This window comes from Nannospalax galili, unplaced genomic scaffold (genome assembly GCF_000622305.1).
Source record: "Nannospalax galili isolate Female #2095 unplaced genomic scaffold, S.galili_v1.0 scaffold2598, whole genome shotgun sequence".
NCBI lineage: Eukaryota > Metazoa > Chordata > Mammalia > Rodentia > Spalacidae > Nannospalax > Nannospalax galili.
Window position 1 is genome coordinate 302,837 of NW_008340639.1, and position 15,132 is coordinate 317,968.

Here is a 15,132-nt window from a genome sequence, read left to right on the forward strand (position 1 = left end):
ACTGACTAGCATGATGGTCCATGGACAATAGTTCATGAGACAAAATTCCTCTCTTTATTTATATCCATCTGAGGTGAAGGACCCAGTTCCTTGGCTTCATTGCCAGTCAGCCTCTTTGCCTTTTAGGCAACTGGCTGATTGGCTAAAAGGTATATGGTCTCAGAAGTATTTCAACTTGTCATATGCCATAACTCAAGAAATCATTAGTCTAAATTATACTCAGGTTCCTGTGTTGGACCTTGATTCCTCCTTTGTAACTTAGGTCTGGGAACACATGAGGAGGTTTTTTGACCCTAGTTGGCTTGTGGCAAGAATCATCATGGTTGTTTTGTTTCTCTTGATAATGCTTATCTTTAAGTGTCTTTACCAGATAATTCGGTGACAGAGGACCATTGGAACTGCCATGGCCCACCTCCTCATGATTACAGACTCCGGTTGTCCATGCTTGGCTAACCAAGTTAGGCAGAGACTAAGACCGTCAGAGGCTGGCATTACCCATGCACCTGCCCTTAATCATGATGCATTTTTAGCTAAGGATGGGTAAGATGTCCCATGACAAGCACTCCTAAGACAGGACATGCACATGGCCAGGTGCATGGTCCAATGACAGGCAAAGTTTGGTCAAAGGTGACACAACATAAGACAGGCAAAAATGCATAAGATTAGAGGAAGGAGATAGCCATCTCTCCTCAGGGAGCCATCTATGGGATGGATAACCCATGAAATAAGGTCAGTCTGGCCTTATAAAAATAAAAGAGGGAGACATGGGGACCTAAAGGCCCCACCTTGCCAAGATGGTGCCAAGAGGAAGTTACTGGGGTGCAGCCTGACTTGTTTTGAAGATCATCCAATTGGATGCCTCCATAAGCTTTCATGTACTCCTGCTGCATGCATGCATTGACCTTTAAGCTGATTGGAGAACTATGAGGAGTGGGGGAATTATAAGCACCCTACCCTGCTGCAATAAACGAGTTCCTGCTTGACTAGGCTCCCCTTTGCGTCTGATTGTTCCCAGTGCTGGCGGCGGCAGGGGCTGGTGAATGGCGCACTTACTCTTCCCCAGTCATCCTTGAGCAGGGGTCACAGGCTAGAGCCCCCTGCCCCTTTTCAGATTCCAATTCCAGGTGTTCTGCTGTGACACACTGACTGAGACCAAAAGTACAAGCCCACCATGTCCCTGTTGAGGCTTGGAAATATATTCTATCAGAAGTTGACTTAACAGTATGAATTAGAGAACTACAGGAGAGACTATAAGGGGTATTAGAGATGACATAAGTTGAGAAAGCCAAACATGTTCTCTTTTTTTTAGGCCCCCTAGGCTTATTTCAGTTTCTTGTGATCTGTAGTCTGTGCCTTCCTGTGGGATGGTAGTAGGAGAAGTAGAGATATTGACCCCTATCCCCACAGAAAAGGGAGGTCTGGGATCTAAGAATAACCAATAATCCTGTCCCAAATCAGGAGCAGTATAATTTATCCAATTATGTATCAACCTTAAGGTGTTAATCTCAGATATTTCATTTGAGGCTGGCACCAGTCCTCACCTTGGGGGTAAAGTTTTCAGGGACACATAACTGGTTTTAGTAGTAGTGACAGGAGTCTGACATATGGAGAGAGTAAGGGTATGGGAAGAGGAGGTGGGTGGCTTGGACTTAGGGTGTGGTAGCCAGCTCCTCTCTGACTCTGTAATATGAGCTCTATAGGGAGGCATTTTCTTCTGAATAGTTAATTCCACACCAAGGCCATTTCCATGTTTTAGATTTAAGCTTAAGCCCCCAGGTTTGGCCTGTAAACCAATGTTGAACACTAAAATCATTCCATGCCACAACTCTCAGAGGGAAAGAGTTACAGTTTCCTGTAACACAATCTCAGGAAGGAGTTTCCTGCTGTAAATGAATAAATGAATCTTTGTGTCTGCCCCAGGTAGACTCAGTTTCAGAGCCTGCGATGAGTAATGAATCTCTTGTCCACTTATAACAAAGTGCCAGCCCATTGGCCAGGCAAGCCTGAAATTGGAATGAACATGTTCCCCATTCCCGAATCTTAGTCCCACAACCTTGGGTGTGTTTTGTGATAACTGTACCATTCAGCCATAACCTTGGTGATACCTATTAGGGTTTCAAACAGCAGCAGCTTCCCCCCTCCCCAACAGAGTCCTATTGACTTTGGATCTTTCAAGCCTGAAAAAGGGAACTAAGCTGAAAAGCACCTTGGCCTTTGAAGTCAAGGGAAGCAGATTCTTCTAAGAGGAAGCCTGCCTTTCCTCTGATCTCCAAAGACAAGATAAGCAGATCCTGACTGTTAACCAGAAATTTTAGGAGCTGTTTAGTACAGCAGCTTTTCCTTATCTTAAGAGGACACAAAATAAACACTTCCTGACCCAGATCCTGGCTGGCAGATGGAACAGAGCGAGGTTTACAAGCCCTGCTTTTCCTGCTTCCCCCCAATTGATTTTCCCCCAAAACTTCCCCCCTTCTGAACCCTGAAGCCCTCATATATAAGCCCCAGCTCACAACCCATGGGCTGACATTTTCCCTTCCCCTAAGGGAACGTGGCCCCCTGCGAAATAAAGCTCTATCCAGCTGAGAGTTTTATCTATGTATTGATGCCTCCTCCTCCATTCACTCGTTCTCCCACAAATTTTTACCTATCAAATGGTGCCAAAACCCGGCTCTCACTTCAAGGGACCTCACATGTAAAACATTCAGACTTGCTTGTCGTTATTGGCCACTGAAAACACCACTGATTTGGCATTAAAGTACACTTCCACCCTCTCTCTCTCTCCCCACTCCTGCTCCTTCTCTCTCTCTCTCTCTCTCTCTCTCTCTCCTTTCCCTTCACTTCTCTCTGGCTCACCTCCATTTTTCTTTTCATCTCCTTTCCAATCAAATTCAGTCACTCCCGGACCTCACTCAAAGCCACTGGACAGCACTGGTTTCCGTGATCATTGAATTGCCCAGCATGGTCACTGTGCCTGCCCATGCCCACCTGGGAGTCAGACCTGCCTCCCAGTCACACTCAAATCCCCTCCCCTACCTCAGCTCCCTTCCCTTCCTCACTCCTGCCATCTTTTAGCCTTCCCTTAACATCTCATCTTCTCTTTCTCTCTCTCTCTCTCTCTCTCTCTTTCTCTCTCTCTCTCTCTCCCCTCCCCCCCTCCATTTACTGGCTACTCTGAGTTCCATCTAGGTCTTCTCCATTCCTGTTTCATCTCAGCCTGCTGGCCCACTACCTCCTTTCCTTGTACTTTGGCTCCATCTACTGGCTGGTCACTCACCACGTTGCAGAACCTCCCCCCCCCCCCCCCCCCCCCCCGCTCATTTTACTCACTCGAAAGCATATCGGTATGTGGGAGGTTCCTTCCTGCCTTTGAATACAGGATGCTGTCTTCACTGTCAGGGACATGCACGACATGTTCTCATATTTCCCCTCCCCGGTGACTGCAGGACACTTCCCTGGGGCTTTGGGAATTAAAACTCGAAATTTTAACTCGAACCCATGCAACAAAAAAGACACTTTTCTTTTGTTGCCTGGCTCTTCTCGTTCTCGTTTCTTTGTGACCTAAGCCAAACCTTTCCCTTCATGCTCTCTCTCCTCTCTCTCTCTCTCTGTCTCTCTCTCACTCTCTCTTCCTTGTAAGCTACTCCTTCCTGCCCTGACTCCTGACCCTGCCTCTGCTTCCTCAGAGCAAAAGATTCTCTTTTTTCCCCTACCCACCTGCTAAGGTCTTTTCTTTATCTCCTCTTTTCTCTGCATTGCTATGGGAACCAAGCACTCAAAGTCTCAGGGTCTCATGCCTCTTGCTTGTCTTCTTAAATCCTTGAAATAACTAGGATTGTCAGGCACAATCAGGACAAAATGCCTGAAATTCTTGTGCACCACATCCTGGCCTCAGTACAAGCTAGATAATAACCCTGTTTGGCCAAACACCGGAACCTTAAACCTCAATATTTTAAAAGATTTAGGAAACTTCTCCCAGCATAATGGCAAGTGGTCTGAACTACCCTACATCCACGCCTTTCTTGATCTCGGTGCTAATCCCTCCCTCTGTGTCGCATATTCTTCCCATCAGGTTCTTCTGGCTAAGACAGTCTCACCATATCCTGATCCTCCAGGGGCATCTGCCCCTCTCCCTCCTCCCTACTCCTCCAACTCTGCTTTTGATTCTTCCATAGCTGATAACCTTCCCCCTATTAGAACCCAGCCCCAACCCCCTCTTGCTCCCGAGGCTGAGGCACAGCCAAGTCCTTCCCCTGCCCTCCCATCACTATACAATCCCTTGCCTTCCAGCCTGGGGTCCAGCCCGACTCTCCTCCCTTCTCTGCCTCAAACCCCTCTCCACGATCTTCCCCCTCCCTTCCTTGGCATTCTGAGTCTGACACTCACTCTCTTGACTCCCCTTTATTCAAGGAAATCCGAAATCTTAAACATCTCCTTACCAAATATTCCCTAGTTTCCCCGAGTCTGACTTCGACCTCAAATACCCCATTTACCCCTCCTGTATCTGCTTCTACTTCAATTCCAGACCCTGCCTCAGATACCCCTGCCCCAAAATCCTCTCATGGACAAGACTCCCTTCCCACCTCTCCCACTTCAGCTTCCTCCCAGGACTCCCCTTCTCTTTCTCTTCTGATCCCTCCCAATTCCTCTCCCATGTCAAGCCATACCCACTCCCACACCCAGTCTCAGATCCCTTCCAATAGCATCTTTCCCCTCAGGGAGGTAGCAGGCATGGATGGGGTTGTCAAAGTCCATGTGCCTTTCTCTCTTGGAGATCTATCTCAGCTCAAGCTCTTTTTCTACTAATCCTACTCATTTCATACAAGAATTTAAATATCTTACTTGCATGATCTCTTTATGATTCTCCAGTCTACCCTCACCCCTGATGAGAGACATAGGGTCTGGATAGCAGCACAGGAATATGCTAATGAGCTTTATTCTGCTAACCAAACTCACCCCCTGGGTGGGATTACCAACCCCCACCAGGAGGTCAGGCAGGACCTTCCCTAGGTAGAACAGCCAGGGACCACATGATCACTTGACTCCTGACAGGTCTTCAGAGAGCTTCACCCCCTAAGGTAGTTAACTTTGAAAAGCTTAGGTTGATTACTCAGGGCTCCACTGAAACCCCAGCTCAGTTTATGGACAGACTTACCGATGCCCTGGTCCAGTATACCAAGTATGACCCAGAGTCTGCAGGGGGACAGTTTATGCTTCACCACCACTTTATCTTACAATTAGCTCCAGATATTAGAAGGAAGCTTAGGCACTTAGACAAGGGCCCTGAAACCTCCACGAGAGATCTGTTGGGCATGGTATTTAAAGTCTTTTATAACTGAGAGGAACAGGAGAAGGCAGACAAGCTTACCCTGTCCAAGCAAAAGTACCAGCTTATGGCTGCAGTCCTAAAGGCTCCTCCCCAAAACACTTCAAACACCAATGGGGCCCAATGATATCCTCCAGGACCCAGCTTCAAGTGCAGAGCGACTGAACATTGGGTAAGGCAATGCCCTAACCCACGGCCACCACCCAGACCCTGTCCTTCTTGTAGGTAACAAGGTCACTGAAGAGTCGATTGTCCTTCTTTGCAATGCTACAGAAGTCCACTCACCTCCCAGACCCAGCCTCCTTTACAGGGTTCAGTGAATGACCTTCTAGGCCTGGCGGCTGAAGACTGACAACACCCTGGCTTCTTGGCCCCCACAGCTTCTATGATTATTACAATGGAGGAGCCCAAGGTTTCAGCCATGGTGGCTGGTAAGATTATTCATTTTATTCTTGACACTGGCGCATCATGGTCGGTTCTCCCTTCCTACCTCGGTAAAGTTTTCCCTCACAGATCTCCATGCTGGGGGTTGATGGGAAGCCTCACAACCCCAAATCAACATGACTCTTAGCCTGTGTATTTCAGAAGGTGCCTTTAACTCACCTTTTCCTGGTTATGCCCACCTGCCCAACTCCCTTACTTGGCAGAGATCTCATGCAAAATCTCTCCCTTTCTATTTCTCTCTAATTCTCCACACTCTTTCTCCTTTCCCCTGTACCTTCCCCTCCCCAACCCAGATCTTGACCCCTTACCCCTACTGAAGTAAATCCCAAGGTCTGGACACCTCAGCCCCAGGACTGGCCTCTCATCACACTCCTATCCGCATTTTCTTGAAGGGCCCCTCCATATTTCCCAGCAGATCCCAATACCCAATTGCACTCAAACACCGCTATGGACTAAAGCCCATAATTCAAAGGCTTATGAGAGCTAACCTCCTTAAACCCACTCTTAAACCCATTCTTCTGGCCCTCAAGCCTGACAGCTCCTACCATCTGGTCCAGGACCTCCGGCTTATTAATTCAGCAGTTATTCCCACTCACCCAGTGGTTCCCAACCCCATACTCTCCTTTCGCATATCCCCTCTTCCACCACCCACTTTTCTGTACTAGACCTTAAAGATGCTTTTTTCTCAATACCCTTACACCCCGAATCTCACAGCCTCTTTGGATTTACCTGGGAGGACCCTAACACTTGGATGGCTTCCCAACTAATCTGGACTGTCCTGCTCCAGGGGTATCAAGATAGCCCTCACCTCTTTGGACAAGCTGTAGCCAGGGATTTAATTTCCCTAGACCTTAACCCCACCACCATCCTGTAATATGTAGATGACCTACTTATTTGTTCCCCATCTCTCTCAGTCTCCAAGGCTCACACACTCAAACTCCTTAACTTTCTGGGGGACAAGGGATATAGGGTATCTCTGGCTAAGGCACAGCTTTCTCTCCCTCAAGTCAAGTACTTGAGATTCTTTCTCACACCTACATCCCACCATTTAACTATAGATAGAACTAATTACCTGAATTCTTTAAAGTCCCCTACAATCAAGGAGGAAATTCTATCCTTCCTAGGCATTGCAGGGTACCTGCACACCTGGATTCCTAATTTTGCCCTCTTGGCAAAGCCCTTCTATGAAGCCTCTAAAGGAAGCTCCTCTGAGCCCCTTGACCCCTTAGGGCCTGTTACAGCCACATTCCACACTATCCGGGAAGCCCTCTTAAAGGCACTGGCTCTGGATCTCCCCAACCTTGAATGCCCATTTCTTCTCTACATGACTGAGACCAAGGGTCAGGCATTAGGGGTTTTGGGACAGATGAGGGGACCCACTTTTGCCCCAGTAGCTTATCTCTCTAAACAGCTGGATACCACCATCCGGGGGTGGCAACCTTGTCTCCAGGCTCTGGCAGCTGCAGCACTCCTGGCTCAGGAGGGACTGAAGCTTACTTTGGGTCAGCCAATCTCTGTCTTTTCCCCCCACTGGCTTAAGGATTTATTAACCCATGTGTCTCTTGCCAGTCTAGCTCCCTCTAAACTACAACTCTTTCATGTTACATTTCTTGAAAACCCCTCACTCTCCCTTGATTCCTGCCCTCCTCTCAATCCAGCTTCCCTCCTCCCTTCCAGTGAACCATTCACTCACTTGTGCCTGGAAACTCTTCAGAAACTCCCCTACCAGGATCCCATAATCTCCCCAGATTCCCTGCCAAACCCAGCCCTGACTTGGTTTGTGGATGGGAGTTCAACTCTCACCCAAACTGGGTCTCGAAGAGTGGGGTATGCCATAGTATCCCTCACCAAGGTCATTGAGCCAGGACCCCTGCCACTTGGAACCACATCACAGAAAGCTGAACTTGTGGCAATCACCAGGGCTCTGATTCCTTCTTCCTCCCGCTTGATTTTTACCAAAAAATTTCCCCCTTTCTGCACCCTGAAGCCCCCATATATAAGCCCCTGCTCACAACCCATGGGCTGACATTTTCTCTTCCCGGAAGGGAACGTGTCCCATGTGAAACAAAGCTCTATCCCACTGATAGTTTTATCTGTGTCTTGGTGCCTCCTCCTCCATTCGTTTGTTCTCCCGCAAATTTTTACCTATCAACCATTCAGCAATAACCTTTTTATTGAAGAGGTCACACAAATCTGGTATAAATACAGGTTGGGAGGTGGCATTTCCTAAACTTTTCCATCTGAGGTTCGGGTCAACTCTCAATCCCAGGTTTCAACATTTCTAACTGGCTACGTATGACAAGTACTAGCTAGGCTTCCCAATATCTGTAGTAGTCTGAGTCCAAGGTTTGAACAAATCACATCTTAGGGTATGCTGTGGATCTTATGATACTTTCCTTTTTTTTCCTTTTCATGTGAGAATGGTGAATCCACACCTTGTTCTTACTACATTAAAATCTGTGGGAGTAGTTAGGATTACTGGATATGGTCCTTTCCAGGAGGGCTCCAAGTTTCGGCTGGGCAAACAGCCGACCCACACTGTGTCCCTGGGTTATAATTTGTTTGCTGGCTCTGCAAAGAAAGGAAGGGGCAGGGGAGGCAAGAAAAAAGACTGTGTGGTGTGAGAAGCTTGGTGTAAAACCTGTAAGAACTTGAGGAACAGAAATTTAAAAAATGCAATGGCTTGTGGTATCCTTTTAGCAGGTGTCAGTGGCAGTGGACGTCCAAACATTATCTCAAATGGTGTTAGCTTGTCTTGATAAGGAGAACACCTAATCTTAGAAAGGACCATAGGAAGCAACTCAGTCCAGCCTTTGCCAGTCTCTGCTTGGAATTTGGTCAATGCCTCTTTAACGGTCCTGTTAGTTCTTTCTATTGTCCTGAACTTTGTGGCCCATAGGCACAGTGCAATTTTGATTATATCCCTAGATTTTGGCCACTTGTTGCGACACTCGACCCTTGAAGCCTGGACCATTGCCAGGCCCCAGAGAGGAGTGGAGGCTGAATAGAGGAATAATTTCCATAAGTAACTTTTTAGTACCTACCCTAGCTGTCTCTGATTGGGTGGGAAAAACCTCTGCCCATCTTGAAATGTATCCACAAATACTAACACACCAATATCCAAATCTTGCTGGAGTGACCTCAGTAAAGTCCACTTTCCAGTGTTCAACAGGACTAAGTCCACTTTTCTAGACACCCATGGGCACTGACTTACCCCTTCTTAGATTCACCTGAGCACAGGTGACACATTGGCAGTTAATATGTTCAACCTTTTCATCCAGATGAATCAGAGACAGAAGAATCTGTCTCTGACCAGTTCCTTTAAATTGGTTGATCCCATTGTGTACATTGGTGAAGCTGAAAGAGATGACCCCAGAGTGGTGATCAAGATGGTTTGTCCATCTGGGAAGACCCACCAATCCTCTTTTTAGTAGCTCCTTGGTCTTGGGCCCATTTCTCTTCTTTATTGGTTTACACAGGTTTTTCCAGCAGGCCTGGTTCAGGCAGAAGTGTAAGGATTGGAGGGAGGCCTAATATTTGAAGTGGACCCACTGGCTCTATGTCTGGCCACTTCTCTGGCTGTAGCATCACCAAGTCTTTTGCCCTTTTCCTCAGCTGAGTCCCCCTTCTGATGCCCTGGGCAATGGATAATAGCAAGCCTTTCAGGCAACCAGACAGATGACAATGGCAATAATTTCTTCCTTGTTTTGAGTTATTTTCCTGCTGAAGTCAGTAGGCCTTGTTCTTGGTACAAGGCACCATGACATGTGCAGTGGCAAAGGCATAATATCTATCAGTATAGACATTGATAGCACGTTCATTTCTCCATCTCAGTGCTTGGGTTACACCTATTAGCTCTGCTTTCCGGGCTGAGGTTCCCTGGGTCAAAGACTGGCCCCAAATCACCTCAGAGAGAGTTACTACAGCTGCCCCCACATACCTGACTCTGTCCTATATGTAGATACTTCCATCAGTATACAGGGTTGTGTCCGCCTTTCACAGGGGGTGGTCTCAAAGGTCTGGTTGTCCATACAGTAGATGCTCAATAACCTGGGAAGTCATGGGTGGGCCATTCTTCAGAGTCAAGTAAGAGGTACGCTGGGTTCAGCACTATAGATGGTGAGAACTTGACCCTGGATGCATCTAGCAAGACAGCTTGATACTGGGTAATGCAGGCATTTGACATCCAGTACTCAGAGGCTCCCCTAGGGAGTATTTCAGTACAGTGGGGAGTAGTGACCAGTGACTCATGTCCCATGGTCAGTTTATCAGTTTCCTTTAATAACAGTGCTGTAGCCACAACAGCTCAGATGCAGGTTGGCCATCCTGCTGCAACAGGGTCCAATCTTTTGGACAAATAGGCCGCAGGTTTCTTCCAGAGCCCCAAAGATTGAGTCAGTACACCTTTTGCCACCACCTTCCTTTCATCCACAAATAAATGTAAGGGTTTGGCACTGTCAGGCAGTCCCAATTCTGGGTCTGACATTAAAACTGTTTTAAGCCTTTGAGAAGCTTCCTTTTCTTTTTCTTTGCAACTCAGGGGGAAATTTCTTCACAGGCTTTGGCATAATGGCTTGGCCATCTCAGCAAAGTTAGGTATCCAGAGTCTGAAATATCCAACTGTCACCAGGAAGTCTCTCATTTACTCTTTGTGCTGTGGCTCAGGAATGTTTTGGATGGCTTGAATTCTGCTGAGACAGAGTTCTGCTGCCACCCTCTAAGCAATACCCCGGATAGGTTACCTTATTGGAGCACAATTGGGTTTTTTTTTTTTTACAGACACATGATACTCATCACTGGAGGGTTTCAAGCAGCTCTTCAGTGGCTTGCTGACATTTCTTCTGGGTGTGAGCAGTGATGAGGAGGTTGTACATGTACTGCAGGAAGTTGATATTCAGGTGTTCTTGGTGATACTCATGCAGGTCTGCACTGACTGCCTCATCAAATAGAGTGGGATAATTTTTAAACCCTTGTGGCAAATGAGTCCAGGTCAGTTGGCCCCTGAATCCTGCTTCAAAGTCTGTCCCCTCAAAAGGAAAGATGGGTTGAGTCACCGGTGTATAAGGCAAAGAGGAAAAAGCATCCTTTAAATCCAGGACAGTGTACACAGTCCTCTCTAGATCCAATAAGCTGAGTAGAGTATAGGAATTTGGCACAGTCAGATGGATAGTTTCCATTCTCTTACTAATTTCCTTCAGACCTTGGACAGGATGATAATCATTAGTGCCAGGCTTAGCTACTGGGAACAGTGGAGTATTCCATGGGGAATCACAAGGGACCAGGATTCCTGCATCCCTGAGGTGGCAAATATGCTTTCTGATGGCAACCTTGGCATCCATTGGAATTGGGTATTGCTTTATTCTCATAGGTGAGGCAGAGCTTAGGAGTTGGACAATTGTTGGTGGCCTGTGAGAAGCCAATCCAGGGGAGCTGGTTTCTGCCCACACTCCAGGGACCTTTTGCATTAGTTCTGTGAGGATGGGTTGTTTGCTTTTAGTTTTCTGGGCTCTTCTCTATTATTTTGTATTCTTCTGATACAGGTCAGTTTACTAAGATAGGTGGGTGTAAATTCTTTAGCTCCAAGGTAGCTTCATTTTCACTAAATGTGATGATATCACATAATTTTCTTAACAAATTTCAGCCAATTAAGGGCTATGGGCAATCCGGCATAACAAGAAAGGAATGAGTTACAGTACCTTGTCCAAGATTCACCTTTCTAGCAGTGGTCCAGGCATAGGTGCCAGTCCCTGTTGCCCCCTAGATGATGGTCCTCTTCTTGGTAAGTTAGCTCAGAGGTTTGGTCAATACTGAATGTGCAGCACCAGAATCTGCTAGAAAGCAGAGAGTTGAGCCCCCAACTTTCCCAGTCACCATAGGCTCCCCTGGGCTCAGTGGTGTTGGGGAGCCCTGGCCACATCAGTCCTCATTTGTTACGTTGGGGACTTGTTTCCCTTTCCCTTGCCTTATGCTTTGATCAGTCATTCTTCCAGTGTCATTTTTCTTTAAAAAATGCACTTAACCTTTTCCAACTCGGTCCATGACTGGTTCAGCTGTCTGGGATTCCTTCCAGTTTTCCTTTTTTCCTCTCTGAAAGTGGCCACCAGTATCAGGCCAGCTTCTTGTCCTATCTTTCATCTGAATCTCTATTATTAAAAGTTTTCTGCACTATCTCTAGTAACTGCAACCTGCTCATTCCTGCAAAACATTCCAATTTCTATAGCTTTCTACAAATGTCTGGGGCCAAATGATTCACAAAGCCAAGACTGAAAGCTTGCTGTTTATCTGTAGCATCTGGGTCAATGGAGGTAAATTCCAAAAGGTCTTCCTAGAGATGCTCCAGCAACCCAGCGGGAGATTCCTGACTCCCCTGAACAATTTCAGATACCTTTGAAATATTAGTGGGTTTCCTGGCTGCTGCTCTCATTCCAGTCAGTAGGGCCTGGCGATGGGTGTCTTGTGCCCCACTACTGTGGTCCGTGTTAAGGTCCCATTTGGTCAGATTGAGGGCAAGATCTGCTAGATCCTCACATCTATGTCCTCCCCAGGTGTCCCCGGAACCACCACAGATTTCCAGGCCTCAGTCAGGATGCGATCTGATCCCTCTCCTCAGCTGTGAAGAGAATTCCCAAGAGTTGCATGCAATCAGCCCATGAGAGCTGATGAATGTAGAAATCAGTTTCCACTAAACTAATAAGGACCTGGGGTTTCTCAGAGAAGGGGAGGTTCTGAGCCTCCCAATTGTATAAATCACCATGAGAAAAGGGAATATAAACCATGAAGGGGGGAGTCCGGGCTCCACACCTAGTGGTGGGGGTCCAATTGGGGGTGCTTCTCAAAGAGGGAGAATAGCCAAAGGAGAGAAGTGCGTTGGCTACAGTGGAGCAAAGTCCCACCCGCTCAAAGTGTGTGTGGGTGATTATAAATCTGACAGATTGGTGTAGAATCTTGGAACTGGAGCTGAGGGGGCAGGGGAGTCTTCGTCAGCAGGGTCCTCACCAAACACAGTCAAACTGACTGGCTATGTGTGTAGATGGTATGGTGGGGAAATATCCTCCTCCCCTGGAACCAAAACCAAAAACCCAAGCATCTTCTTTAGATTTTTACTTAGCACCTGGTTTACTGATCTATTAGGTAGAATGGAGGATCCCTATTTAAGGGTGCTACATTTCAGCCAAGGGGGAAGTTGGAGGAGGAGGGAGTGCCAGAGGTCAATGTAGGAGAACTAATTAGGGTGAACAGAGTCCCCCGTAATGACTCGCCAGACTTTTTGAGCGATCTTGGGATTGAATGACCCAGAGTCTGTCCAATCTGTATCCAAACTTGGCCATTACAATTTGGGGGGACTCCATTTGGGGTCATTAGAAGAAGACCCTTGCTATTTCTTGTATTTCTAAAGCAGACTATTTTAGAACACTTTAAAGGGAGGCACTGGGTCCCTTAGAAATAAAAATCTCTCGTCAGAGTGGCTAGCAGGCACATTTATCATGAATCTTTTTGAGAACTTTCCTCACAGATACGAAGCAGCCAATTCTTGATTTCTCACTATGACGCAGCTGAAAACTCTTCTTCCCCTCCTGTGTTATATCTTTCCTGAGTTTTGCAACAGGGAGAAGAATCATTTTCCTTCATATATGAGTGTAAAACTTTTTCTTTATAAGATGAATTATGTCACACAGGCTGATTGCTGTTGAGCCAGTCTTGTGAGCCCACTGTGACTTACTCAGAATCACTTAGGGCCACCGGCAGGATTTGCTTCTGCTTTTGGAACTAGAAAGATTATTTTCCCTAATTTTAGTGCAAACTTGTTAACTGTATGACCTTACTAGCAATTCTTTATAAAGTTTAAATTTCTTAGCTCTTCTCTAGTTTCTATGAGCATAGTGATATCTTGATATGATGGTTTTCCTAAGATCTTCAGCACTGTGCCATATAAAGGAGAGAAGCACATTCCCTTCCTCTTAGAAATGTTGTTATAGTATGTGACATTCCAACAGGAGTGTGCCATTACTAAATGTTTTAACACGTTTATCATTCCAGTAGAATAGGTAATAAAGTATATGCAACCTGGGGCTGGAGAGATGTTACAGAAGTTAAGAATATTGACTGTTCTGGCAGAATACCTGGGTTCGAATCCCAACACCCACATGGCAGATAATAACTGCCCATAATTCCAGTTCCAGGGGATCTGACAGCCTCTTCTGTCCTCTGCAGGCATTGCATGATATGGGTACACTTACCTACATGCACACACATAAAATAAAAATAAAAAAAGAAAGTACACGTGAAACTGTTCAGACGAGCAAAGGGGAGTAATGGGAGGTGCGAGGGTAGGAGGGAGTAGTCAAAGTACATCAGACACCTGTATGAAAATGTCTTTATAAAACCCAGTACCTATGTACAATGACTACATGCTAATATCCTTTTTCTTTTTTTCTCTCTTTCATTTATTTATTTTTATGGGGCTTTTGGCTACTCTAACATTCCCCCCTCTGTAGAGGTAACCCTAAAGTCTTTTAAGGATTAGATTCAAGATCCCAAATACTTTTGACATTTTTGGCCTTTGAAAAAGAGTATGTTGCTAACAGACCCAAAGACATTTTGACTTTTAGCCAAGAAACTGGTTAATTTTATTTGGGGTCATTTTACCCTAATTGCCTAGCCAATTCCTATCTCCTATTCTTACCATGCCATCCTCTGAAGGTGTTACCCAAATTGCCAATAGGGAATAGGGACGCAGACCCCTCTGGCTTCTTCCATGCTGAACAGGGATGCAGGGTGAGGCAACTGGAGTACCCCTTCAGTGGGTCTATATAAAAAAATTCACAACTTGCATAATTCTCATCTCTCAGGGGAAAAGAATGTCCTTGAATCCTGAATAGGAGATACGAAGGAGAAGTAAAGGCAAGAGTAATTAGCATTCCAAGTTCTAGACAGGGAACTCGAAAAAAAGTCAGAACAGGGCAAATTTCAAATGTTCATATGAGAGTCCATTGGAATTTCTTGACCAGGGCTTCCAAAAGCATCCTTCTATTGGGATCTTCCTCATTTTTCTTTTGACTTCCAAGGTTGGACTCTAGAGTGATGGATTGAGGATTTGATTTCAGGTATTTTGATAGCTATTGGAGTAGCTAGAATCATTGTCAGTTCCCTTTCAAAGTCTTCTAAATGGGGGAGAACACAAATTTATCCATCATTTTAGAAGGATAGCTAAACAATAGCTAACAATAGGTTGTTTCCCTTAGCTACAGGTGAACACTACAGTATTGGGGACCAATATTTGAAGTCTTACATTTGAGCAGCACTTTCTGGTTAGGAACAAAATCATCAATGAGAAATAATTGTCTAAATAACTTTTTTATATAGGC